Source organism: Neomonachus schauinslandi, chromosome 1, assembly GCF_002201575.2.
Source record: "Neomonachus schauinslandi chromosome 1, ASM220157v2, whole genome shotgun sequence".
NCBI lineage: Eukaryota > Metazoa > Chordata > Mammalia > Carnivora > Phocidae > Neomonachus > Neomonachus schauinslandi.
The window spans coordinates 2,323,092-2,348,964 of record NC_058403.1 but is presented as its reverse complement, the minus strand read 5'-3'; the positions used below and the strand labels follow the sequence as shown (position 1 = coordinate 2,348,964).

The window sequence follows — 25,873 nt, the reverse complement described above, 5'->3', positions numbered from 1 at the left end:
GGGATTCTCTCTCTCTCTCTACCCCTCCTGCTTGCGTGCTCTCTCTCTCTCACATAAATAAATAGATCTTTAAAAAAATAGGTCTGCTTGGGGTGCCTGGGTGGCTCATTCGGTTAAGCATCTGCCTTCATCTGGATTCATGGTCCCAGGGTCCTGGGATCAAGCCCCGCATCGGGCTCCCTCTCAGCAGGAGGCCTGTTTCTCCCTCTCCCACTCCCCCTGCTTGTGTTCCTGCTCTCGCTATCTCTCTGTCAAATAAATAAATAAAATCTTAAAAAAAAAATTAGGTCTACTTAGTTTCTTTTTTGTGGTCCCTTTCTTTGTAAATTTTTTCCCTCTAGAAAATACCCATTTCAGTTAGGCTTTCAAATTTGTTTGCACAGACATGTGCAATTATTTCCACGATTTAAAAAAAAAAGTTTTCTTTTGATGGTTATTCCGTTTTTTTTATTTTGTGTATTTTTGTTCTACTTTTTCTTCATTATTTTTTATTGCTATGGGTGACTTAACTGTTTTATTGATTTTTTTTTCAAGTTTAGCTATTAATTAGAATTTTTAAAACTCACTGTTTGTTTTTACTTTTCTTAATTCCTTCCTGACTTTGTAATTCTCTTTTAGCTTTTCGAGTTGGAAGCTTGATTCTATTATTTTCATGCTTTCATTCCTAAAGACTTAAATACCTAATGTGATAACTTTTCTTCTAAGCACGGCTTCAGTTTCATTGTGCTTTTTAGAAATCATATATTTTTGGTTTCTATATCCCCAGAGAGAACTGTCTAAGAGGAGGATGGATGGTCACCTCTCAGGGAAAAGGCTCTGTTTTTGGATCTTGTTATTAGTTGCTAGCAAACATTGTCTGCGCTCCAAATACGATTTGGAACTTGTTGATTATTTCTTTGTTGCTTAATACGTGAATGTCCCACGGGCAGGTGAAAAGAGCTGTGACTTTCCTCACCAGCGACAGGATTAGCGCCAGAGCCTTAGACCCACCTCCTGAGCCTCCCTGCTTACCGTCCTCTTGACCGCTGTTCTTCCTCGGGTTGGAAAGGACGGATCCGCGTGTCCCATTATTAGCGTGCTGTGAGTTGTTCTTTAACATCCCCCGTGACTTCTGCTTTATGAAAAGTGCTGTGGGTTATTTGGCGCACAGAGGTGAAACTGTTCTGTCTTCTTTAAGAATTTGAGTTCCTAGCATCATAAACATTCCTGCTTTGTCTCATTTCATTTCGCCGGGTCTGACCATCTACTGTCCAATACTAAGATTTTGAATCCTCTTTTTACATTTTGCATTTGCCCAGTACACGTTTATTATTTTCAGCCCTGCTAAGTTGCTTTGGTGGAGGTATCTCTCTTATATGTAGCGGAGTTTGATTTTATTTTGTGAGCCAGGGTGAAAATAGTTGGCTTTCAGCAGGTGATCTCTGCCTGTCCCCACGTGTGTGCATCAGTGCTTTGTTACTTTGGTTGTATTTGGAGAGGGACAGATAAGATGTGTGCCCATGCACAAAACACACATCCTTTTGTATGTGGTCCTTGTTTTTAGCCTTTCTGGTTGTTTTGTTTGGTTGTGTTTTTGTCTTTGGTGGCGTTGACCTTTGGGAAGGTGCGCTTCGCCTAATCCCAGCCTATCCGTGTGTCCTTCCTGGTGGCTCAGGCACGGCCCCCGCCTGTCTCTCCAGGGCCGCTTGCCTCAAGCCCATTTTACCACCTTGCTTCATTACTGTGGCCTTCTTGTGTGGGTGTTTGAGCATCATGTCTGTGGCCTTGAGTTTCTGTCTTTCTGTGACTCAGTGTTTGGGCTCGTCTGTTGCCTCACATCTCGCAGATGCAGGCCTCACCTGCTGCTTGTCCTTGTTGTGATTGCTGAGACGCGGGGACTCCCTGCATCACCGCTGCCATCATCCTCATCCTTGCCCCTCGTTTTACTGCCTTCTCTTGAGCTGACGTCTGTTAGCTCATCTACCCGCTGTGCCCTTGTGGTGGTGTCCTCACAGCATCAGGATGTGGGTTGGCCTCGCTCAGGCTCGTCGGTGTCCCTACTTTCTTCCTAAATAGCGGGAAGACCTTAGAACCAGGACTTGGATTCTGCAGTGTCTTCAAACCCTCGTTTCCTGGGCACGCAGCACTGAGGTGTGTGTACCCATGCACTCTCCCCGGGTCCTCCCCACGGTTCTGGATGCGGGCTCTGGGCGCCACCTGCAAACGAGGGTCCTGGAGCCTGGAGAAGGGCCTTGGAGCAAACTGCAGGCCGGCTTGTTGCTTTGTGTGCGTGTCGCTTGCCGGCCCCGCCTCTCCCAGGATGGAGGCCACGCGTGTTTGTTCTGTTACACGGCTGTGACCACAGACGGCCTGATGGGCGCGGGTTAAGTCCACGCCAGTAGCTTTCGCCACGTTCCCCCACCAGCACCCCCGAGCGTGGGGACCCTTCCGCCAGCAGGCAGGTGCGCCGTGGATGGCTCAGTGCTCGTGTGTGTGCATCTTCCCGCATGAGCGCGGGACTCTGGGCTGAGCTGCCGGTCCGCTCCCCGCAGGGATACTAAGAACTTGACGAGGCATTGGACTTGAACATGGCAATGAACAAATTTAGAACACTTCAGTTATTCGGTGCCTTTGACAGGTTGTTCTCAGTGGTAACAAAACACTAACAAAACACATCAAAAGGCTGTCCTTTTGATGATCAGTAATTAGCTCCCTGCCGCTGATTCTCAGAGCTAAGTTTTCCCAGGAAGGTGTTCATTACTGTGTCACGAGAGTGTTGGGATGGGCCAGGCCTGGACTTGGGACGAGTGTGGTAGGGGACGCGCCACAGGGACAGGGAGATCGTGGCTCACCAGCAGAAGGGGCGGTGCCACGAGCTCTTCTTGCTGATTTCTCTGGACCTTGATGCTGTTTTGTAAAGGTTTACAAGAGGACATAGGCTTCTTTATTTGGGCTAAATTCTGTCGAATGAAGATTTTCCCTTTTGTAGATTAAACTCCTTAATCCCGTGATGTCAGCAGAAGGAGAGGGACCCTCAGGTGAGGAGGGAGGCTTTGGCTCTTGGTTCCAGTAAGACGTCCAGTAAGGGCTGGGGTGTTCTCTCTGCTGTGTGACTCAATGCTGCACGTGCTAGGGACACAGCATAGATAGCAATGCGTGCTGGCTTTTTCAGAAGTCCAGTTGCATATAAAGAACTGCGCCCGTTGAGGCTTTGAAAACCCAAACAACTTTGAAGTGAAGACAGACTTTGCTGGAAAGTTTCCATTGATCCCTGGGTTTGGAGCTGTGGTGTCTAGTGTGGTTTGTCGGCGAAGGGTGGGGACTCGCCCCCAGGAAGTGTCCCCAGGAGGTCAGGCCTCCAGGTGGCCGGGGAGAGGGCAGGCTGCCCTACCCTGCCATCAGGTAGCGTGGATCTCATTTGACAATCTACTGACTTTGGCGGAGGGCCTGCCACTTGCCAGGTGCCCCTCTGTGGAGGGCACAGGCTGTGGGGGACGTGACCCAGACACATGTGAGGGCTGCGTTCCAGGGGGTAGTAGGGAGGCGATGGTCGTGAACAAAATTTCCATGATCTTCCCGGGGCAGAGAGAACCTGGTGGATTACAGGGGACAGGCGTGGAGGTCAGGAGAAGGTGATGGGGCTCGGTTGCAGTGCTGGGTGGGGGGCAGCCAGACTTGCCGTGGTTTGAGTGCGTGCATGTGCACGCATGTGTGACTGGGTGTGTGTGGGAGGGACGTGTGTGCTGTGCATGGTGCACATGTGTGTGTTTGCAAAGAATCAGGACCGTGCATCTCAGGGCTCCTGGGCATTATGACTGGGTGTGGGGGGGGGGCGTGTGTGTGTGTTTGGAAGAAATCAGGATCATGCATCTCGGGGCTCCTGGGGGTTCCCCTGGCTGCAGGGAAGGCGGAGGGGCAGGAGTGCGGGGGCCACAGTGAGCGTGCCGCCGCCAGACCGCATAGCACAGCGTCGTCGAGAGGTTCTAGCCGCCGGTGGAGGGACGGCCGAGGCCGGGTCCCATGCACATCCAGTGATGGGAAGACGGGGAGGAGGAGGAGGTACGGGAGGCCAAGGTGTGGAGGATCCCGGTGGGTGGCCGGGAGTGTGTGAGCCCGGTGGCCACACGGCTATGTTTCCAGGGCAGACGTGAGTGGCCGTGCTGGCCGGCCCGGATTCACTTGCCCACAGGGCGCCACCATGGCCAACGGGGTGTTTAGGCTTAACCTCTCCACGACGTGAGGTGGACAGCCGCAGTCCAGGACAAGGCACGGGGTGATAGGCACAGGCAGTTGGCATGTGTCCCTGCAGGCTGGGTCCAGTTGGACAGCATGTGGCCTGTGGCCAAAGGCAGGAGGCTGCACTAGAGCCCCCTTCTCTGTGGACAGATGGACACAGGTGGCCCCAGCTTCAGAGGTGCCCACAGGACCTCACAGGTGTCCTGAGCTCCGCGGGGTCCGGGGGAAGTGAGCTGCCACACCCACTTCTTGTGGGTCCTGGAGGTATGCACGGCGCACGTGCCACGCACACCCACAGCACCGTGCCATGCACACCCATGGCACACGTGCCACGCACACCCACAGCACCGTGCCACGCACACCTGCACCCACAGCATGCGTGCCATGCACACCCACGGCACACGTGCCACGCACACCCGCGCCCACGGCACACGTGCCACGCACACCTGCACCCACAGCATGCGTGCCATGCACACCCACGGCACATGTGCCACGCACACCCGCACCCACGGCACACGTGCCACGCACACCCACGGCTCCGTGTCATGTACACCTGCACCCACAGCATGCGTGCCACGCACACCCACGGCACACGTGCCACGCACACCCGCACCCATGGCACACGTGCCACACACCCCCACGGCTCCGTGCCACGCACACCTGCACCCACAGCATGCATGCCATGCACACCCACAGCTCTGTGCCACGCACACCCACGGCACCGTGCCATGCACACCCGCACCCACAGCATGTGTGCCATGCACACCCGCAGCACACGTGCCACGCACACCTGCACCCACGGCTCCGTGCCATGCACACCCGCGGCACACGTGCCACGCACACCCATGGCTCCGTGCCACGCACACCCGCGGCTCCGTGCCACGCACACCCACGGCACCGTGCCACGCACACTCCCATACACATCACACATGCACACACACACCACACACACAGCTTTCTTTAGAAACAAAGATCTGAAACAATTTGGCGAATGTTTCATCTCCATGGTAGGTGCACGGGTACGTGAGATGTTGGTTTTTGTGTTTGACTTTCCAAATAAAAAATAGACGTCCGTGCCACGAGGGGCGTGGTAAGGCATCACTGAGGGCTCCGTCCCGGGGGCAGAGCCCTCCATGTGGTGGAAGGGGCTGCTGGGGGCTCTGCTGCCGGCAAACCTTGGGTGAGGCAGCTTCTCGTGCGACCAGCAGAGGGTGAGGGGGTGGGGAGTGCGGCCCTCGGGGGGGCTGAGCGTGGAGGAGACTGTCCCTTGTCAGGTACTCTGAGCTGGGCCCTGCTTGGGGAGGGAGCCCCCGCTCGGCCTCCCAACGTGCAGGAGAGTGTGTTCCTGAGAGAGCCGGCTGCCCCTGCCCAGCGGCATTGGGCTGGCACGAGGAGCAAAGGGGCCAGGAGAGCAGGGGTGCTTCAAGGAGGAATGGGGCGCACCGTCCCTTGGGGCCATGCTGGGTGCAGCCTCCAGGCTGTCTGTGAACAGAAGCTCCCCTCTGGGACCTGTTACAGTGCGGACCTCATTCTCATGCCACAAGGACGAGACCTGGGATTGGGTGCATCTCCGTGTTCGTGAACCGGGGTGGGGGGCTGTGCAGCTCAGGATAGTTTTTGCTGACGAAAGACATCTGTGCTGCAGGGTTCTACGTCCGTGAGGAGCAGGTTCGGTCTGCGTCCGAGTGCGCACAGGCCAGTTTCTCTCCCGTTGCCAGCAAGCCCGGGGCAGGCTCGGCAGCAGCTACCTGGACCACAGGGACCAGGCTCCCTCTGACCTCCTCCTCTGCCTGCAGCTTCTGTTCCCCTGACTACAGCTTGCTGGTCTCAGGAGGGCTGCTTCCCCAGGCCCTTCCATCTGCATTCCAGGCAGGAAGGAGAAGGGCATGTCTGGGCCATTTCCTAGTGGCTTGTGTCTCCCAGGCCATACACTGCAGCCCTGGTCACAGGGGACTGGGTCCCTCCCTGCTTGGCCGGCGGTGGCCTGCCTGACAGGATGTCTGTCCTGTTGGTACAGAAGTGAAGGACAGTGGACTCTGGGTGGGCCGCCCACTCCGTCCCACCATGCAGCAGAGTAGCCCGTATTCCAGAACTTTGACCTGAGTTTGATGGAAGGAGTGTCCTGCCCTGTGTCCTTGGGTCTCCTCCTCACTGTGCCCCGCACACATCGGTGGTTCTACCCCGGTAGACTTGCCTTTCTGTTTTTCAGCGTGGGGGGCTAGTCAGGTCCTGGCTTTCCGTCTCTGTAGAGATAAAAAGGAGAAAGGCCACAGCCTCCGTCTCCACAGGGCTCTCCCCCGTCACTCATGAGCTGGACGTGGGCAGCGGCTGCCCGAGGCCACACTGCTATCTGTTTCTGCCTCCTCGTTACCCAGAGTTAAGTCACGGGTGAAAAGGACACCCCGGAGAGCCCGCCCCACTGCGGCTCCGACGGGGAGGGGCTGAGGGCCGGATAAAAGTCAGCACCTCCCGTGCACTCCGTTGCTTTCAAGGGACCGCCTGGCTCGCCTGGCCCAGGGGACCTCAGGTAAGCACGGGCTGTGTCACTCCCCCTCCTGCAGAACTGATGGCCTTCCCTGCTGAGCAGGGGGCCCCCATGCACCGTGCAGCTGCTGCGCAAGCCTGGGCGTGGAGGGGCCCCCCCGTCTGTGAGTCCGCACCCTCCGTGTGTTCCCGGGACAGCAGGGCTGGGCCGGGTTACTCACCCAGGGAACCCCCCACCTTTGCTCAGCCTGTAGGAGAGTCCTCGTGGCTCATCCGTCCTAATCCTGAGCTCCAAAGCAAAGGCGAAGCCTCTGGGTAAATAAGATGTTGTTTGGACCTGTCTTAGGGCCGTCTCCAGGGCTCGGGACTCCGCACTGGAATCTGTCAGGCCACGGAGCAGAGTGCTCTCTGGGTCTGTACGTTCTCCCTGCTCAGGGGGCCAGAGGCTGTTGTCTGCCACAAATGTCACTTGAGTAACCTTTGGCAGAGCCAGACAGTCCAATGTCCGGTGCCACGGCCACACACGGCTGTTGAGCCCTTGGAAGGGAGCGGCTGAGTCAGGAGGCAGTGGGAGTTAGCGCCCAGGCCTCACGGACCTGCAGGAAACACAGTGTGAGCGGCTCCTCCAAGCCTTTTTTTTTTTTTAATAATTTATTTGAGAGGGAGAGGGGGCGGGAAGCACAGAGGCAGAGAGAGAGGGGGAGAAGCAGGCTCCGTGCTGAGCAGGGAGCCCGATGCGGGACTCGATCCCAGGACCCTGGCGTCAGGACCTGAGTTGAAGGCAGACGCTTAACCACTGAGCCCCCCCAGGCACCCCGCTCCTCGCCTCTTTAATGTTATATGTTGAAAGGATGTATTTTGGCTACATTGGGTTAAATCAAATACATCACTAAATTAACCTCCCCTTTTGCTTTTGCTGTTTTAATGCAGCTACAAGAACGTGTAAATTACCTGCGCGGCTCACTCTTTCCCTCGGCCGGCCCGCCCTGCAGTGCTAGCTTGCAACACGCGTTCCCTCTTTGCTCCCTTCTTCAGCGCTTGTGAAAGCTGGAGAATTCTTACGTGCTCCCGATAGAGAGGGGCTGATTAGCTGTCCGTTCTGCTTTCCTTGGCTGGAGGGCAGCCCACCGGGGCCACGGGAGGGGTTTCTGCTGCGTGCAGAAAGCGTCTGGGGCCTGTTAGAGAAGACCCGGGCACCCAGGCATGCAGCTGGGGGCAGTTGAACGCCTCCCGAGGAAACCAAAGCAACAGAATGAGCTCAAACTATGGCAGATGTCCCCACGGCCCAGGAACGGACCGAAGCCCCCGGGGAGGGCTGAGGCCGTGAGCACCTCGCTACCTGTCTGGTGGAGTGGGGGGTGGACGGGTGAGCGGAGTGCGTGGTGCCCACAGGCCAGTCCCAGGAAGGAGGGGCAGACACAGGACCACTGAATGCTCCGTGGACGGTGCAGGCCGGCAGCCCTGGGAGGGATGCCGTCGCCCGGGCACCAGAGGACGCATGTCCATCCGAACAGGTGCCACGGCTGGTCTGTCTGACCCTCAAACCCCAGGGTGGACTGAGGGCACCCACAATCAGGAGGGAGCTGGAGGGCTTGCCTTTTAGCCCCAGAGCTGGGACGAGCTGGCTGTATGTGGGCTGTTTATGGTGCACCTATCAGGGAGGACGTCTTTGAAGCACAGGTCAACAGGAACGTGCCTGGTGCCTGAGAGAAGGTTCCTGGTCATCTGGTGTCCTGGCGAGGTAGATGAGGTGAGCCGGCTGCACCAGGGCGCTCCCCACAGAGCCCGAGCACAGTGCGGGAGGAAGTGGCCATGAGGGAGCGTGGTGGCGGCGTCGGGCGAGACCACCAGGGTCGTTGTGCTGGGTCTCAAGTCCCCGTGTTCACGGCTGGTCTGCTTGAGTCTAACAGGATCTGTGGGCACATTTTGTGTCAATCCAGGCGTGTGGCCTGGATAAGGGCGAGGTGGTGGGTGCTGCTGGGCTTGGCAGACCAGGCAGGGCTGTGATAATCTCTTGTAAAGATTATAAAGATAACACTACTCATTTTCAAAAATAAAGGATGCTAGATTTCTTTCCCCAGTTCCCTGCTGCATCGCAGCGCCCCGAGCCCGGGCTGCTGAAGCAGGGAGGGGCCGGAGTGGCGCTTGCTGTGGGTGTGGGTGGGTGATGCGGCACCCAGCGGGGTCTCTGAGAGCGGAGCACCTGCAGCTGAGCACCTGGGCAATGCTGAGTCCTTGTCCTCTGTCAGCTGTCACTCCGTTATCTGTGTGTGACCCGCCAGACCCTGGCAGACTCTGGGCGCGAACCAGACGGTGACATCCACTGCTGGAGGTGCCTCTGGCAGAGTCCCACGGGCCGGCCGCTCATCAACAACACACATGCACTTCTCACACTTCTGGAGGCCGGGAGTCCAAGATCAAGGTGCTGGCAGATTTGGTGTCGGGCAGGCCCCTTCCTGCTTCACAGCTGGTGGCTTCTTGCTGGGTCCTCATGGGGGAAGGGCGAGGGAGCTCTTGGGGTCTCTTTCCTAAGGGCACTGACCCCAGCATGGGGGCTCCCCTCTCATGACCTGACCACCTCCAAAGGCCCGCCTCCTAATGCCGTCACTCGGGGATCAGGTTCCAGCTTGTGAACTTGGCGGGCACAAACCTTCAGTCCCTGGCAGATGGCTCTGAGTGAGAAAACCGCTCGGTGTCCGGTGTGCGCCAGCATTTGGCAACTACAGACGGAACAGCGGTCAGCCCCGGGCATCGGGGAGACGATGGCTGACCTCCTGTCCCCTGCCCTGCTTCTGCACGGTCTCACGTTTTTAGAGCAAGAATGTCGTACTCCCAACTAATTTACAAAATCTCATTAGGGCTCGAGAGCTGGGGTGTTTTTACTTTAAAATTTTTTTTTTAGACTTTATTTATTTGTCAGAGAGAGAGGAGAGAGAGAGCAAGCACAAGTAGGGGGATCTGCAGGCAGAGGGAGAGGGAGAAGCAGGCTTCCCACCGAGCAGGGAGCCCGATGCGCTTCTCGATCCCAGGACCCCGGGATCATGACCTGAGCTGAAGGCAGACGCTTAACGATTGAGCCACCCAGGTGTCCCTGGGGTGTTTTTACTTTAAAATGTTTATTTGAGCTGAAGAACTGGGCGGATGGGTTACACCAGCCCGTGGGTGGGTGTGACATCCCAGTGTCCCAGATTGAAGGGTGTGTCTTCAGAGTTTTTCCCAATCTGTGCAGACCTGATTTTGGAAGCTAGCCAGAGAACGCGCCTTTAAGCAGTGTCCCTGTGGGCACGCCTCCACTGCCCACTTCGTTGGCTGGAAGCCCAGGTGGTCAGCCGTCGGGGAGACCTGCCTTTCGGTGGGAGGAGAGAATGGGATTTCTGCTTGGTTGGGCCTCTTGGTTGCTTAGGGCACAGTCCCTGTTTATGGAAGCGGTGGTTTTGCAGGTAGATGGCCTGGGTCAGAATCCTGATTCTGCTCTTTCTCTGCTGTGTGACTGGGCTGAACGAGCGGACACGCACGGGGCCATCAGGATGCCCAGTGACAGTGTGAATGCAGAGGCAGCTTGAACAGTTGTCACCCCCCCATAGGACTGCGAACTCCAGGTGTGTTAGAGCATCTTGACTGTGGTTCTGGAACTCAGGCTCCCCTCTGGGCAGCTGGGACAGGTGGGTAGCAGGTGCACGTAGCAGCCGTCTAGCTACTGGGCAGCCTCCTGGAGGGAAGAGTAAGGCCCTCTGCAGGAGAGGGGACGGCTCAGGGGGCTCAGGCCCGGTGGTCGCCTGACCCCCCAGGGCCTCTGCAGCATTCCCGTGGCGGCTCCGTGCTCCTGAGAGGGACATGGGCAACAGCAAAGCGCACTTGTCTGAGAAGACGTGTGTGGAGGTGGGAAGGACACCCAGGAGCTCGCTCAGGAGACTAGTGGTCCTGCCACCGGTCACCGGGCACAGCAGCCTGGCACACGTCCCTGCGCGGCAGCCCCTCCTGTCACCTGCAGCTGGTGGCCCACAGCAAGCAGGGGAGGGAGGCCCCCGGGGTTCCTCCGCACCTGTCCGGCCCCTGGCCATCCTGCAGCGGTGGGAGGCGGGGTCCAGCCCAGCTTCTCCTCCAGTCCCCCGACCCCACCAGGCACTGTGCCACCAGGAACAACAGGGGTCCTCCACGCAACTGTGTTCTTACCACTGGCATCACCGAGTACAGGAGGGCTTTGTATGCCAGCTCCCAGGTGCCGCGTGCTGTCAGCGTGTCAGACCAAACCAGAGAGTCGGGGCATGGACGGAGCACCCCCCAGGCTCTCCCTGGTGCAGGCGCTTCACCGGGTTCTGTGCTCTGGGGGCTGCCTTCCGGCTGTGTGCTGGCTTTCGTGGGGACATTCGGAAGAGCAGGGTGGCAGCTTCCTGGCGGTTACATACCCCCCTGCCTGGGAGCAGAGAGCCCCCCAGCTGGGCTGTCTGTGCGCCAGTCACTTGGCGTAAAGGCTCGGTAGAACTTCAAATAGTGATTTTTAGTTGAAATGATGAGGAACCAAGCAAGCTGATGCAAATGAATTTTGAGATTCACAATCGTTGTCAAACAGATTTCAGGTCTGAAACTGTATTTCATTTACAAATTGCTTTCCGGGTAGGAGTGTATTTGGGGATGAGTGACAAACGGGTGGTGCTGGGTCCTGGCCACAGCATCAGGCTTCCTGGGAGGGGTGCGTGCGCAGGAGCGTCGGCTCCGGACACGATGCCTGGCTGCCCTACTTGGATAGCACGCTGACATTTGTCCGCAGTGCTCCTTTGTACCAGCCTGGGTGGAGGTTGCCGCTCTAGCAGCTGCCTCGTGGTTCTCCCAGGGGCTTCAGTGCCGGGCACGCGTCTTCCTCCCCATCATCCACCCCTGGACGGCAGCTGCAGGGGGGACACGCAGCCTGCCAACCAGTCTCAAGTGCAGAGACTTGGAAAAATAAGTGTGCGTCCTTGTTACCCTAGTGCACGGTTGCCCGAGGCGGCCGAGGGCCGGGACGTCTGTGGGAGGTGTGGGACGTGGACCCTTGTGTCTGAGAGTGGCCGGTCATCTCCAGGCCCACCTCCCCAGGAGTGGTAGCATTCTCCCCAGACACCTGCTGCCCTGACACCCCGCCGTGCACAGTCGTCCGGACCGGCCTGCGTCAGCGCCACACGGTAATTATAAGCCGCACAAACAGCGGCTGGTGCTGAGAGTTTCCGAAGATGCTTCAAAGCACTTGAGACTTGGCCGCCGGTTTTCCTGCGCTCACACCTCAGCTGTTTACCTGTGTTTGGTTTGCATAGTAACCCGTGTTCTCCACGTGTCCCGGTGTGGATTGGAAGGGCTTCGTGTCAGCCATCCCCGAGAGTGCAGGCGTCACCCCTGCATCCTCCACCCCCGTCTCGTTTACCCCAGAGTGAGTCCAAGCAGCGAGCCTTCCCAGGAACGCAGTTTGGTTTCTGCTCCTTTCTGACTTGGTCTCACATTCAAAGCTGCGGAGTGGGTTGAGTACTACCCTGCCCGCCTCCCACAGCTGCGTGGAGCGGACTGCACCCTTGGCTGTGTCCTCTGGAACAGCCTGGACGTGCCCAGGACTGGAGGACACTTCCCTGCGCTTGGGCCTCTCCCTGCTCCTTCCTGGGACCAGCAGAGACGCTCAGGAAGCTCATAACCTTTCCAAAGAAGGGCTGCCGGCGAGCGCCAGGAGCTCCGTGTCCTAGCGGTCAGTGGGGGACAGGGGTGAGGTGTGGGTCATGCCACTGTCCGCAGGAAGAGCCCAAGGACGGCTTCCAGGGAGGCCAATGAGTGCTTTGGCCCCTTTCCTCCCTGTTGCTCATCCGGCAGTGTGTTGCTGGCACCCGGAGGTTCTTCCCCGGTTCTGATGTTGCGCTAAATCTGGATAAACAGGCTGGTGAAATGGCGCGTTCCCAGTGGGCTGGCAGCGTCTCGTTAACCTAATGAATGCGGTGAGACTTTGTAGGGAGGGCGTCTCACTGCTAGGACACGTGTGTCTGTGAGTCTGGCAGCAGGAGGCTTGCAGCAGAGCGCCGAGCACTTCTTGCCTTCTGGAAACTCTGCGCTTCGCTCTGCAGCCCTAGGGCGGCAGGGTTTTCCTGAGGCCCCGGCCGTCAGGAGCCAACAGTGTCTGTGGGGAGCCACAGGGAATAGTGATTGGCTGTGATGTGACTGGGGCGTGGAGATGTCCGGACGAGCTCCAGGACGCCCTGCCCGCCCCGGGGAGCGGCTGGCTTCGCTCCTGGGGGCCTGGCGTGGAACTGGCCACGCTGGGGGCAGCAGCGTGCTTAGAGGCCACGTCAGCCACATCTGGTTTCAGATGCTGGGACTGCCAGCTATTTGGTGATTTGGGGCCCAGAGGCTTGGAGTTGGTGGCACTTCCCGGACAGCAGAGCCGCTGTGATCGTTAAATGCGTAATTTGCATGTTGCACCTGTCACTTGGCTTGGCCTTGGCGTGGCCCGCCTGACCCCTCACCCATGTGTGTGGATGTGACGTCTGTGTCCTCTCACCGATGCGCCTCAGTGGGGCTTCGTGCATGTGGGCAAGGCCCCCCGGAGCCCCCACCAGCGTGTCTGGGCCTGGCCCCTGTGGTCTCTCTTCACTCCCATGTTGACTCTGCCGTCTCTCACACCGCAGTGTTAACAAGCCCTCCCCGTTAACTCGGGTCATCAGCAACTGACTCGGGGACGGTCCGGGGGAGGGATGTCCACCCCGAGGGGACAGGACTGCAGGTGAAGCTGGTATCAGGGCATCTGTTCCTGTGTGGGGCCAAGCTAGCTGGGGACAGTCAGAGTTCTGCGGAGCACAGCCCAGGACTGGAGGTGAGCGGGGAGAGCAGGATGGGGCTGGGGGGCTCATAGCAGGGAGGCGGACAGAAGGAGCAGGGAGGGGCGCCTGGGTGGCTCAGTTGGTTAAGCGACTGCCTTCGGCTCAGGTCATGATCCTGGAGTCCCTGGATCGAGTCCCGCATCGGGCTCCCTGCTCGGCAGGGAGCCTGCTTCTCCCTCTGACCCTCCCGACCCTCCCCCCTCTCATGTGCTCTTTCAGTCTCTCTCTCTCAAATAAATAAATAAAAAAAACAAAAAACTTTTAAAAAAAAAAAAAAAAAAAAAAAGAAGGAGCAGGGAGCCCAGGGCTGGCCGCACTGCCCCATCTGCCCCTCCCCTGGAGGCCGCTGTCCTGGAGGCTGGAGAGAGGCGCCACTCGCTGTGCAGCCCATGGGGGAGCGGTGGCCGCCGCAGGCCGAGCACATGGCCCACGGGGCCTTTCTCTGCACCCCCGGCCTCAGGCTCCCCTGTCCCCCTCCCTCCCGGTGCTTGCGCTTTATGAACTTTCTGACGGCTGACTCTCTGGGGACAGTCAGAGTTCTGCGGAGCATGGCCCAGGACTACTTTATTTCTGAGTGTTTGTTGGTACCTTGTTTCCCGGGTCAGGAGAGCATCTGCCCCTCATTAGGGGCCCCTCATCATCATCACGGGCCACTCCGCTGGATGAAGGGGTCAGCAGGGAATACGGAGAACTAGTCTTTGATGCTCTGCGTAACCGTCCCAACATATCCGTCATTGCACGTTGCCCCATGTCTGCTGGTTGTAATGAAGCCCACCTGTTAAGAAGAGTCAGTCTCCCCCGAGCTTCCCTGTCAGGTGTACGAGAGAGGGAATGTGAGCTTCCCTGGGAGAGACTATTCAGTCTGAAGTAAAGGTGCTACATAGTTTTGAAAGATACCTTTTTTGTTGCTTCTCTGAGGACCCCGCACAGGATTTTCATCAACACAGTCTTTGCTCTGCTCTTGTATTATTTTGATATAAATCACTGATTTTCAGGCCCAGGGAATAATCTAGAGATTAGATTCCTGTGACATTTTCTTGTGCAGTGTGCTCAAGTTAGCTTTGTTCCCCTTGCCTTTAACAAGGCGGCGTGGAGAGTGGGGGCCGCGCACCCGGGGGAGTGGGGGCGTGGCCCAGGCCCAGGTCAGGAGCCTGCCCGGTGGGGCCTCCGTCTGGCAGAAACAGAGCTGCGGGGGCATCTTTATTTCAAAACAAACACAGCCAGGATCTAAACGTTCTCAATTTTGCACAAAAAATATAAAGGGAGTAATAAGATTTATACCTATTTCAACGTCCCATACAGTTGGTGTCACCAAGAACAGGTTTGAGGCTTTGCTCTGGTTTGGCTCTGAGCCCGGAGAGAAATCTTGGGTATTTCTTTTCATCTCTGTGGCCATTGTCCTCCCCAGGAAGGGGGCTGGGAAGGACCCAGCACTTTCCCTGCGCTCGCCTCTTAAATATCATCCCCACCCCACCCCTGGAGTAACAGTCGTTCACACCTCACAGTAGGGGAAACTGAGGCTCATCTGGGGTCAGAATTCAGGCTGTGCTGAGCACCATCTCACCAGGGCCAACACAGCGGGCCTCCTGCGGTGCCGCTGGGAGGGAAGGGGCTCTTGCCACCACGCACCGGAGCCCCCGAGGGCCACAGTCCCTCAGCTAGAGCACCACACGCCTGTGGCCCACGTCGTGCCCAGCGTGGAAACGGGACGCCAGAGGCTCGGGAGTGGCTCTGCTTCAGCCTGACCGTTCCTGTTCTCTCCCCCACGTGTCAAAGCACTCGGACAGAGGGTGAGTGCATCACTGTCCTCCGGGGGCCCAGAGTCCGGTGGAAAACAGGAGCGAAGCGGACCCCCGTGAACAGGATGCCACAGCCTCTGGAGGAAGGCGCTGACCACAGGCCTGGACGTGGCCCAGAGGAGCCCCTGGGGTTCCAGTCTCGCGGCCGAGCCGGTCAGGGGGGCCTACAGCTGTGTGGGGGTGTGCACCCACGACCCACCCTGTGAACATAGAGGAGCCTGGGGACAAGGACAGGACATGGGGTGCGTCTCAGGGGCCTGGAATTTGGCAGGTGTGTTGGGGGGCTGGCAGAGGCAGCTGGGGGTGGGCTGTGACCCAGTGTCTACTTCAGACACATCATTCTGGCCGTGCCGTGGGGGCGGGGGGGGGGGGGGCGGGAGCACAAGAGTCACCGGCCACCAGAAGCCGTTCCCAAGGAGGGAACCAGCCTGGCCTCGGAAAGCCTGCGCAGGTGTGTGCATGCGGGGCATGGCCCGGGCAAAGGTCAGTTCCAGGTGCCACCTCACGGGACAAGTCAGGGGCACCTGCTGCCCTTCGTGGAGACCTTGGCTCAGCCATGGGGCTTCACAAGCTCACAGGCCGGCGTCCCCACATGTCACAGACACAGGGTCCCCCGAGGGGTGGTTCTGCACTACTGAGCAGCTCTCTGCAAGAGGAGGGTCTTCTTTTCATGGTTTAGTAGAAAGGCAGCCGTCTGGATGCCTGGCAGGGATTAGGATTGTTGCTCGGGCTCTCAGCACCTCCGGGGCACCGCTGTCTCCTAGGACGATGGCACAGCTATTTTAGAGCGGGTCCTCCAAGGCCAGCAGCTCCTCCAGCCACTTTGGGGATTAAGGACTCGGAAAGCCTTAGCCAGCAACATTATGCTCAGGGCAATCCTCCAGAGCCCCTTCCCGCGGAGGGTAATGACCGCTTCTCGGGCCAGAAGCCAGATGACAGAAGCCTCTAGAAGGAGCTGTCCAGAGGCCCAGGACCACCACCTCGGGGTCCCCCGGGACGTGCCCACACTGCAGACTCCCTGCCGGCCGTGCAGGGTGTAGGGCACCAGGGGCTGGAGTGGCCACGCTGGGCAGATGGGGGCACTGGGCCCGCCTCCTGTGTCAGGTGCCATGGAGGTGGCCCAAATCAGTGACTTCATTTCGTGCCAGGACAGCGTGATAGCCCTGAAGGAAGGTACACCGGCCAGGAGAATCCTCAGGATGCTCCCACCGTCAAATCTCCCCTCCCCCTTCCTCCAGTGTCTGCTGAGGCCGCCTTCATTGGGAAGACTTCTGTTCCGGGTCACCTGATGTCACCTCAGCAGCCTCAGGCGGGGAGACCGGGGAGAAGGACACACCCTCCCACCTTCGCTCATTATCTCCATTTCTGCAGCGCTGTTTTCCCGAGGGTGAGACGTGTGGCTCTTCCCCACGGTCCTTTACCTGAGAACAAGGGCTGGAGTTGGGACCTGGGTGTTGTACATGTGGTCCCGGAGCCCTTGTGTGTCACAGCTGGGACCCATGAGCCTGGGACCTGGCCCCAAATACAGGGTGTCTGTCCATCCCTTGGAGGCCCCACCCCACTAGCTGGGCGCACAGCCCCGCCCCCGGCCCCGCCGTGTAGGGGTTGTTGTGCTGTTGTCAGCCTTGGAAAGGTCGGGGAGAGACGGTGTGCGCACTCTGGGGTCTGCGGTTCCGGGGTCAGGTGCCCGGGCGGGGCCCGCTGAGCTGCATCCTGGCCGAGCCCCGTGACGCCCCCTGTTTTCAGCTCCCAGCAAAGCTGCTTATTGGATTAGTGGGCCCCGGGCCGGCCCCACAGCAGGAGAAGGAGAGGCTGGTCTGGTGGACACCATTGCAGGGAGGCCCGGTTTTGTCCGAGTTGGTCTCCGAGACTCACAGGGTGCTGCTGGGTCGGAAGGTGGCACCCCAGAAGTGCGTGCTCCCCTTTTCGCTGAGCAGACCGTTTTGGCAGCCCCGGCCTATCGGATGCAGGCAGCATAGCTCTGGACGGAATCCCTCGTCCTTATCCACCGGCCAGAGGCTGACAGCCACTCAGGCCGCTGGTCTCCTTCGCACACACTTTCACGGGTCCGAAGATGCTGTCCAGCTACTCAGCCTACCTTTTCTCGGGGGTGTGCACTACCCTGGTGGCCGTGGCCCTGGCCTATTACTTCTACTGGTGAGTTGGGCCTGGCGGGCTCTGGGCTGTCCCAGCCCCACGGCTGCAGCGCTGCCCCGCTCCTGTTGCCCGTGTCCCGCATGCTTGGGATGGGGACCTCATGGTTGGCAGGGAAGTTGTGTCCGGAGCTTGGCCCAGGTGACCCCCACCGCGCCAGGTAGGGTATCAGTGGATGCTTCTTTGTTTGGGACATTCCTGGAGAAGATTCAGGGGCCGCTCCCCACCGTTCCCTCACCTCTGATCCCCCTGCCCGCCCGCCGTGGGTGCTGGGGGTCTACAGGGTGATCCGTGAATGAAGTAGAAGGTGGTAGTACCCATTGGAGGATGCCACCCTGTTGTACCCGTAAATGCTGAGCTGGTTTATGGCGAATCAGCAGCAGGATCCGCGCGCACACAGTTCTTGCTGGGAGGTGGGGAGTCAGAGGGGGCAGGGCGTGTCCTTCAGGACCCGGTGGCCCTTTCCTGCCCACCAGGACCTGGGAGCCCTTTCCTCCCAAACTCTGTATTGTTTTAGAATGAATTTACGCCCCACAGTATTTGCAGTTTAGATCTTATGTAAACAGGGTAGAACTTAGAAAGAGAATTACACAGGGAGATAAACACATGAGTTCTTTAGGGGAAGAATTAGCCCAGGTGAGGGAAAGAAGGACTTTCGTCCCTTATTAAAGGAGTACTGGGCCTTGGTGAGTGTGAGGTGTTTCCCCAGGCCCCACGGAGCCCCCCTGGGAGGAGCCATCACTGACTTTTATCGTAAACTTCAGGACACTCTGGAGAGTGGGGGACCATCATCCCAGATGTGGCGGCAGCGAAGATGCCCTCCCCACGTCCCCGTAATGGTTGGCGAGTGGAGGTCAGGAGCAGGGAGGCAGCTTGCGTGACTCTGAGAACTGGCCGCCTGCAGGCCATATGGTCAGGCTTGACCCGCCCCACAGACCGCCCACCTCTCCAGGTCCCCACGCGTGTCCCAGCCACTCAGCACTCCATCCACACGTGGACAGTCCAGATTGGAGAATGTTTTTGCGGCTTGTTGTGACCTGTCTGGAGGAGTCAGGCAGCCCTTGTTGCTGTCCTTGTCCTCCACGCTCAGAATTGGGAGAAAACGTTGGGGTTTTCCTTCCCTGGGTCCCGCTGCAGGCTGGCGAGCACTCGGCCGGCATGGCAGTAGGCCTCCCCGCTGTGGCAGCCCCGACGGTCCACGGGAGGGGCCGGGAGAGGAGCACTGCGTTCTGTTCAAGAGGCCTCCAGCTTTGTGCATTTGTAAGCCCTTCAAGGAGAAGGCTCATGGCCTCCGGTGGGGAGTTTTCAGTTGCAGATACTAAGTCCTGCTTCAAGATGCCGTCGGAGAGCCACGTTCTTTCGATGGCGCTGCTGCACGGCCCGGCCCCCTCAGACGGCTGCAGCCGCCGCCTCCCCTCAACATCACAGTATGCAGGAGACAGGCCTTCTTGCCCACTGCCCTCTTGCAGGCGAGGACTTTGTCCAGAGCGGTCTGCTCCGCGGGCCCAGGGGTGAGCCCGTCACTAGCAAGAGGGCTGGTCGCGGCCAGAGTGTGGCCAGGGGGGTAGATCTCGCCGCCCTGTGCCGGAGCACCTCTCTGAAGGCAGTGTGGCGTAGCTGCGGGGTCGCAGAAGACGCCGCGCGGAGCCCCTGGCCCGCGAGTGAGGTTCGTGGGAGCCCAGCAGGTCTGTCTGCAGAGCGGCTCGTTGGGGCACAGCGGCTGGGGCGGAGGGGGGCAGCCATGCTTTTCTCAGAAAGCCTCGCTCCACATTTGGGTGCAGGACCCCCAGGACCCACGTGTGAGGTGTAGGGGACATGGGTTCCCGCTCCCATGCCCACACCTGCTGTCTCTTGCCGGCCACCGTTCTGTGCAGCCACGTCGCCGGTGTGCACCTGCTTTCAGACTTCACACCTTCCTGAGCCTCATGGTGAAATGCACACTGCACTTGTTTGTGCTGCTTCTCTCTTTTTTTTTTTAAAGATTTTATTTATTTATTTATTTGAGAGAGAGAATGAGAGACAGAGAGCACGAGAGGGAAGAGAGTCAGAGGGAGAAGCAGACCCCCCGCCAAGCAGGGAGCCCAATGTGGGACTCAATCCCAGGACTCCAGGATCATGACCTGAGCCGAAGGTAGTTGCTTAACCAACTGAGCCACCCAGGCGCCCCTTTTTTTAAAATCTTTTTTTGTATTTATTAGACAGAGAGAGAAACACAGCAAGAGAGGGAACACAAGCAGGGGGAGTGGGAGAGGGAGAAGCAGGCTCCCCGCGGAGCAGGGAGCCCGATGCGGGACTCGATCCCGGGACCCCGGGATCATGACCGGAGCCGAAGGCAGATGCTTAACGACTGAGCCACCCAGGTGCCCCTGTTTGTGCTTCTTTAAGTTGTTGAATGAAATCGGGGTAAAGGAGCCTGCCGACCCCCCATCACGGGGCATGACCTGGGAGCCCAGTAAAATCTACTTTGCGCCTTCTCACTGCTGAGGAGTGGCGTCGTGTGCGGGAGGCTGAGAACCAGGACGTGGTCTGGGAGCCAGGCAGTGGCTGGCCTCATGGCCTCCGGGGAGAAATCAGGAAGAGCTGTGTTGCCCTCCTCTCATATCTCGAATATTTAACGAGGTCACTGGACTAAATGCCATTTGATATGGTGGCTTAGGCATTTTCCTCATTTTTAAAGAGTAAAGATCCCTGCCGCTAAAAACTGCCCTCGTAGGAGAAACATTTTAGCAGCTTGTCTGCAACGTATGAAGACGTTTGGCAGAGGCCGAGGGTGCTCTCCTTCTAGCACACTGTTGGCGCCCCCGCGGGTCCCTTCCCCACGAGCGCCTGCCTGTCCCCACCACGGCTGGTTTGTGGATAAGGTCCCCCATTGTCGTAGCTGAAGTATGGTTATCCCTCTGGGTTCTTTTTGGAAAGACAAACTAGTACCAAAGCCGTTATTTGAAATTATAGCCGTAGCTGTTTCTAAAAAGTTAGTGACTTCTAATTAGATGTGTGTGCATGTGTGTGTGTGTGTAAAGAATTAAAATCTCACTGACGTTGACTGCCCGAGGGAAAGTGGGTCTGAATTCATGAAGCTTATGAGTTAGAGTTACTAAAAGCTCCCCTGAACACACAATTTGAGAAAGTGATGGGTCAGACCGTTTCTTCTCTGTGGAGCTCTTGAGCATGAATCAGGTGTCTTCAGCATGGAGTGGAGCATGCGGGATTTCCCAAACTGATGTGACTGTGAGACCCTCTTGTAGCAAGTCATTTCTTAGGATTAGTGTCTGAATTGTGGGGTTTTACAGATGCTCAAAATGATTCAAGTATCTATTGTACAGAAAATGGCACCCTTGTTTGCTGGCTTGGGAACCTGAATACCCGTTAAAAGTTGGCTTAGCAAGGACCTTTTAGACATCAGTGTGTTTATGAGGTAGAGAGGGACCCTATAACTTGAAGATTTTTTTAAGAACACTCGAACAGAGCCATCCTGTGGTACTGGTAGTAAAGCTTATCTTATCCTCAGTTTCAAATAAGAAACTGAAATTCAAAATGATCACGTCGCGTGTGGAGGCCAAGGACCTGGGACAAGAATGGTTTCCTGAGCCCTGGGCCCAATATGCTTGCTTCCAGCACCCACTCCTCCTTTTCAGTGGAGAACAACATGGTCGGTGTGGGGACTGGCATGTTGGCTGACTTGACTTTCTCCAGATCATTCTCACTTGACTAAGTGACAAACGGACTGTTTTCATCTTTAAAAATGATATCTCATATTCAAAATTAACCCAGACCTTAAAATGTTTTTATGTTTTTATTTCTCCAAAATATAATATGCCCTGGTTTCAAGGAACAGAGCATATGCCAACTATTCAGGATCATAAGCAGGAACAGCAGTGTGAGTAGAAGACAGGTGGGAGCTCATGTTCCTTGATTTACTAATTGTGCTCAGATCTCTGGCAGGTATTTACTGAGTAGCTACCACATGCCAGGCACTGTTCTAGATCTTTGGTTAGAGTCATTAAGTCTTTGCTGCTTGAAGGAGGAAGATCAAGTCCCATGTGAAACCAGCTGTGGAAACTCCTGCCCCACGTTAACGTGATCTGTGTTTGGATCACAGTTTCCCAGCATAGCATTTTTTATTACTTGAAAATATTAATTGCTTTGCTTTTTATTTTTGAGAAAGGAAACCTATTCCTCCCTCAAGACCAAAAATCTTCTCTCCTTAATCATATTCTTTTTTAAAAAAGATTTTATATGAGAGAGAGCATGAGAGAGAGAAACAAGCAGAGCGGGGGGAGGGTCAGAGGGAGAAGCAGATTTCCCACTGAGCAAGGAGCCCAATGAGGGGCTCCATCCCAGGACCCTGAGATCATGACCTGAGCCGAAGGCAGACGCTTCACTGACTGAGCCACCCAGGTGCCCCCCTTAGTATTATTTTTGGTTGAAGAAATTCGTCTTGAAAGATTTCCCGTTCTGGTTTGGAGCAGTTTCTTTCTGGGCCATTCATAAGGTGGTTATCCTGGCATTTCCTTTCATTGCATAACTGGGTGAATTCTTTCTCTTAAATCCCATGGCTTTCTCTTTGTTAGCTTCCTTTTTGTTTTGCTGGACTACATCCTCAAGTGATCTTTTCACAAAGGATGAGCAGGAGTCACATTTTCTGAAAACTGGCTTATCTCAAGACTGCTGTAATTTCTGTCTTTATTCTTTGTGTCTCTCTGGTTCTGATAGAGAAGAAACGGGGTTCAGAGAGAGGAGTATTTAATAAAGGACCTAATTACAAAGGTGCAGGCAGAGATTGGGGAAGGTGGCAAGAAGGTGAAAACCGTAAGTCGGCACATTCTTACTGAGAGCATCATTCCTTTCAGCCAGAGCTGTGTGGGGAGGGAAAGGGTCCAGGGAGAAGTCGAAGGATCAGGGAATCCAAGTTTACTTTTCTTGGTCCCAGGATCAAAATTCTGTGAAATTTGTAAAGTGGCTGCATTTTGGACTGTGCGGAAGCATCACATTCTAGGGAAAGTCTGTAGTGCTCCCCTACTCTTGACCCAAAGTTTCTGGCCAGAGTGCTCCCGTGACCTGGGTGCCGTGGTGGGTCCCCAGGGCTGACACGGTGCTTCTGGTAGGCATGTGCAGTATCTCGTGGTCCCATCAGTAGGCCCGTGGCTGTGGGTGTTACAGTGTAGACAGATCAGTGTAACGGGAGGGAGCTGGGAAGACCTAGCACAGGAGAGCCGCGGTTGCCCAATGGGGGTCGCTGTCCGCTGGGCACCATTGCTCCGGGTTGGGTCCCAGACCAGGAGTGCTCTCTGCTCACTCTCCGGTGAGGAAATAGGACCAGCACTCCTCTATGCATATAGGAAAACCGCTCCTGCCGTGGCTCAGGATGAGAACAAGCCGGGTGAGGGGACAGTTAGAGACCTTCCTCCCCACCCTGTGGCCGTCCTGCCCTGGGGTTGAATCCTCCCCGGGCCCCCATGCCTGCGGGCCCCCAGCCTCCACAGGGCTGCGAGGAGGGGACGGGGGGGGGGGGCGGACTGGAGGGGGACTGGCCTGGGAGGCGTGGCTGTGGGGTCATCTGGGATTCATATAAGAAAGGGTGCTGCTGTGGGCCTTGGCTGCCATTACAGAGAAACTGGGGCACAAAACAGGTTGGGTGTCAACTGTTGGGGGTTTGGGGAAAGCAGAGGAAAAGAGAAAGCGTGGGAGAGAGGCCATCTTCAGAGAGAGCAAGGGAGGAAGATCCAGGAGTTGGGTTTCCACACCTACTTAGAAATGGTGGGAGGGCCGGGAGGGCCCACAGGATGCGACTGCCCATAATATCTCCCCGGACTCCACGCACTTCCCGATCTGTCCTGGAAAACCTGACTTCAGAGTGAGAAGCTCTCCCGGGGGTGCGGCACAGAGGTGAGCGGTGCCTGCTTCGTGCAGGGTCCAGCAGCTGCCATGGAAGCCGAGCCCAGGCCCGCTCCCCAGGGCTCGTGGAGCCTCTTGTGGCCGGTGCGTCCCTGAGAGCACAGTCCCCGTGACTCCGTGGGGGTGGGGCAGCGCGGGGCAGCCTGGGGGCCGGACCCAGTGGTGTGCAAGGCCCCCCAGCACAGACCCTTTCCGCTTTGCCGTCTGGGGAACGGTGACAGCAGGGAAGGAAGAAGGGGCAGGGTGTGCCCCGCCCCCCTGCCCTGGTGCTGGCCATGCCCAGGCCCCGCTGCCCAAGGCCATGTGAGCTTGGGCACATTGCTCTGTGCACCTCCTGCGTCGGTGACCACCGGCGCCCCAGGGTAGCGGGACGCTGGCCTTCGTGGAGGACCGTCTTCATTCACCTTCTACTTACTGTGTTTCAAAGGTCTGATGGATGTTTTTGGAGACTGTACTATAAACCATATATATCTGAGATGTTCTGAGTTTATGCTCAGACAGGAAGCTCAGATAAGAGTCAGCTGCGGAGTGACAGGTGCCCTTCTCCAAACCGCGCCTGTGTCCGGGACGGGAAGGGACACTTGGGGGCTCTCCCACAGCTCTGAGGGGAGTGGAGGATGGCCATTTGAAACCCACTTCGCTTATCTCATTTTGAATCCCTACCACTCTTTTTTTTCCTTTTTTTAAAGATTTTATTTATTTGACAGAGAGAGCACAAGCAGAGGGAGAGAGAGGGAGAAGCAGGTTCCCTGCTGAGCAAGGAGCCCGATGTGGGACTCGATCCCAGGGCCCTGGGATCCTGACCTGGGCCGAAGGCAGCCGCTTAACCGACTGAGCCACCCAGGCATCCCAAATCCCTACCACTCTTAAATCTAGTTTTTAATCACAATGCCTCTTTCATGGCTAATGTGACATTTTTTATCTTTATAAATGGCTTTGTTCATCCTTTAAGGTTTGCATTCTTACATAGTAAACACTGTTAAATACCCATGTATTCTGGAGTTTGTACTGAAAAGCTTTCCCAGGACTCTCCCCAGGCACCCCTGCACCACCTGCTAGGGATGGGATGAAGTCACAGAGAAGGGGAGGAGGGGGAGCCCCCCCCCCCCGGCAGCTCTGGGACACCACACTCTCCCTGGCCCTCGCCAGGTCTGCTGTTCTAGCTGAGCTCCTCTTCCCAAACCCCAGGTCTGCCCCAGGGAACCCTCAGGGAACCAAGGGGTCATTTCTGCATCTTGCCTTAGATTTCCTGTCAGTTGGCTGTCCTGTGACCTCAGATCTCTGGTGGGCCAAGAAAAGCTATGAACGTGCAGTTTGTCTGGCTTTCTTCTTGTTGTCAGGGTGGGAGTGATGAGCTCTCTGCATCCCAGGGAAAACCAGAGCTCCCATATAATTTTTTAAATTGTGGAATATATTGTACTTGTAGGAAAGTGCATTAATAACCAATTTACTGAATAATTCTAGAGCAAACCCTCGTCTGTTTCTCTAAAAGTAGAATGCCATTATTATAATGGGTAGTTCATTGTCACAAAATTACAAGTCAACTTAGCTGTGATTGTTTTGTATGTGTGTGAGCACATGTGTTCATGCATGTGTGTGCATACATGTGCATGTGTGTACATGTGCACACACGAGAGCACACGTGCATGAGTGAGCATGTGTGTGCATGCATTATGAGAGTGTGCATTGTGTGTGCATGTGTATGAGAGCACATGTGCACATGCATGCGTGTGCATGCACGCGTGTATGAGAACATGTGTGTGCATGCATTGAGAGTGTGCATTGTGTGTGCATGTGTACAAGCACGTGTGCACATGCATGAGTGTGCATGCACGTGTGTATGAGAACGTGTGTGCATGCACTGTGAAAATGTGCATTGTGTGCATGTGTATGAGAGCACATGTGCACATGCATGCGTGTGCGTGAGTGTGCATTCACGTGTGTATGAGAACATGTGTGTGCATGCATTGTGAGTGCATCGTGTGTGCGTGTGTAGGAGAGCACGTGTGCACATGCATGCGTGTGCATGAGTGTGCATTCATGCGTGTATGAGAACATCTATGTGTATGCATTGAGTGTGCATGTGTATGAGAGCACGTGTGCACATGCATGCGTGTGCATGAGTGTGCATTCATGTGTGTATGAGAACATCTGTGTGCATGCATTATGAGAGTGTGCATGTGTATGAGCACGCGTGCACATGCATGTGTGTGCATGAGTGCATTCACGCGTGTATGAGAACATGTGTGTGCATGCATTACGAGTGTGCATTGTGTGTGCGTGTGTATGAGCACACGTGCACATGCATGTGTGCATGAGTGCATTCACGTGTGTATGAGATCGTGTGTGCATGCATTATGAGAGTGTGCATTGTGTGTGTGCGTATGAGAGCACGTGTGTACATGCATGTGTGTGTGAGTGCATTCACATGTGTATGAGAACGTGTGTGCATGCATGAGAGCGTGCGTTGTGTGTGCGTATGAGAGCACGTGTGCA

General features: G+C 56.5%; 1 protein-coding gene across 6 annotated transcripts in view; it reads left to right on the top strand.

Annotated features, from left to right (window-relative positions):
* AGPAT3 (1-acylglycerol-3-phosphate O-acyltransferase 3) overlaps nt 1–25,873 on the top strand; it is a 151,699-nt gene that overhangs the window by 93,968 nt on the left and 31,858 nt on the right. Inside the window, exon 1 of one of the 6 annotated variants that reach the window (XM_021679251.1) lies at nt 6,712–6,742. The exons of 2 other annotated variants lie outside the window; for them this stretch is intronic. The gene's annotated coding sequence lies outside the window, so the exon portion shown is untranslated. Of the gene's footprint in view, nt 1–6,711; nt 6,743–10,334; nt 10,362–16,656; nt 16,716–25,873 lie in introns of those variants that run through there. 3 more of the 6 variants (XM_021679259.1, XM_021679253.1, XM_021679255.2) reach the window with 3 other exon arrangements.